Source organism: Mirounga leonina, unplaced genomic scaffold (genome assembly GCF_011800145.1).
Source record: "Mirounga leonina isolate KUSES-001 unplaced genomic scaffold, KU_Mleo_1.0 Mir_154, whole genome shotgun sequence".
Classification (NCBI taxonomy): domain Eukaryota; kingdom Metazoa; phylum Chordata; class Mammalia; order Carnivora; family Phocidae; genus Mirounga; species Mirounga leonina.
In genome coordinates, this window is record NW_023270389.1 from 34,475,792 (window position 1) to 34,477,895 (window position 2,104).

Sequence of the window (2,104 nt, forward strand, 5' to 3'; positions counted from 1 at the left end):
TGGAGGAGATGGTGGAGGTGATGGTGAAGTTGGTGCTAGGGGTAGTGATAGTGTTCTGGCATGGGTTGTGAGGGCAAACTCTTTGAGCTGTTCCAACAAGACATAGGGGTTCTATTTACCAAACTTCCTGGACTAGCCTCATTCATCAATATGAGCCAAAAAATAGGAGAGCATTCTACATCACTCCAGTGAAGATCACCATGTGTTCTTTCTCTCTCTTCTTTCCTTTGTGCTCTGTTTCAGTGAGTAAAATTCAGTCTCCTCATTAGTTCCCAGCTGATGCAGAATTGATTGTCAAAGGGCTGAAGTATAACTGAGCACGTGGAAGTTGGCCAGATAATATAAGGGGTGGGAGAAGAGGTGAGCTATAACTGGTGATTGCTATTTGGACCACAGAGTCAGAGAGCAGTTAGCAAAGGGGCAGTTATTCAGTTTCTGCCTTGAGTAACATCTGCTATGTGTTTGTACATGGCCATGTACCTTGTGGCAGAAGGAAACCTGAGAATGAGTCTTCAGAAGTGAAGGCCAAGTCCCTGGGTGATTCTGCAGTGAGGACATGTGACCAAATTGCTGTGGAGGGAAATAATTAGTAACCTCAGGAGAAAAGCCAAAAGGCTTGCATAGGCCACAGGGGTTTTACTATTCCTTCTCCCCATCAGAGGTCCAATGGCTCTAGGTCAGAGGTGAGGTGACTGAGTGAACTCTCTTCCCCAGAGAAGACACTGCCTCCTGAAGAGAAACATTATCCCTGTATCAGCAGCCAGCAGCTTCAATTTCCCTCTAATCATGCCCCTTAACTGGCCCAAGCAGAGGGGGCTGATTGCTCAAGGACTTAAAATGCGGGATGAAAAGCAGAATCCTTAGAATAACATTTTATCCACATTCAATCAATCATTTTTCCCTCTACACCTCCCACAATCCCACTTAGGCAACAGCACAGGAGCTGTCTGATTATCTCACTGGGTTCTACTGCAGGCTCAAAAATTTCTCAAAATCAAATTGTCTTAATTTACTTTTACTTAGAGAGAAATGCAGAGATTGCATTCTTCATGATGGTATTAAGGGGAGAAATAGAGCCATAAGCCCTGAACAAACAACTGGAAGAAGGAAGAAAGGAAGGAAGGAAGGAAGGAAGGAAGGAAGGAAGGAAGGGAGGGAGGGAGGGAGGGAGGGAGGGAGGGAGGGAGGGAGGGAAAAGACACAGGCTCTCTTTCATTTCCACTTTCACACTCAACAGAAAGTTGATGTCCCAAAAGTCTGGGACTCATTACCTTAGGAAAGTACAGCGGTCTCCATTTATCTGTGCTTTCACTTTCCAAGGTTCTAGGTAGCCCCGGTCTAAAAGCAGATGATTCCCCTTCTTACATAGTGTCAGAAGGTCAAGGGTAGCCTAACAGTATGTCACAATGCCTACATCATTCCCCTCATTTCATCTCATCACTAGGCATTTTATCATCTCACATCCATCACAAGACGGGTGAGTACAGTATAATATTTTGAGAGAGAGACCACATTCAATATATTACAGTATATTGTTATCATTGTTCTATGTTATTATTAGTTGTTGTTAATCTCTTACTGAACATAATTTATAAATTAAACCTTATACGTATGTATGAATAGCAAAAAACATAGCATATATAGGGTTGGGAACGATGCAAAGTTTCAGGTGTCCCCTGCGGGGTGTGGAGAGTATCCCTTGTGGGTAAGGAGAGATTCTGTGTTAGTCAAAAGAAACTTTTCTGCCCCTTACTAATTTGGGGGTAAAATGAGAACCATGTGAAAAAGCAAAACTGAAGAGGTCCAGTCTACACAGGACTAAGTTCTCTCGAAAGTGAAGGTGAGTGACATTTACCACTCCAAGAGCATTTTGTTATTATTAGCAGCATTATTGTTATTCCAACTTATTCCAGATCCCTTCTTTAACATCACAAAGCTCTCTGAAAGTGACTTCTGTCTCCTTTGGTCCTTTCAGTACCCTTTCAGCTGTCTTTGCATTATAATGCACAGGCTAACAATACTAAAATTCTCCCCCATTGAAATGTGCCTTCTCCCCACCCTCCAAAATAGACTAGTGTGGTTATTGAGTAGGTATGGGTACTTT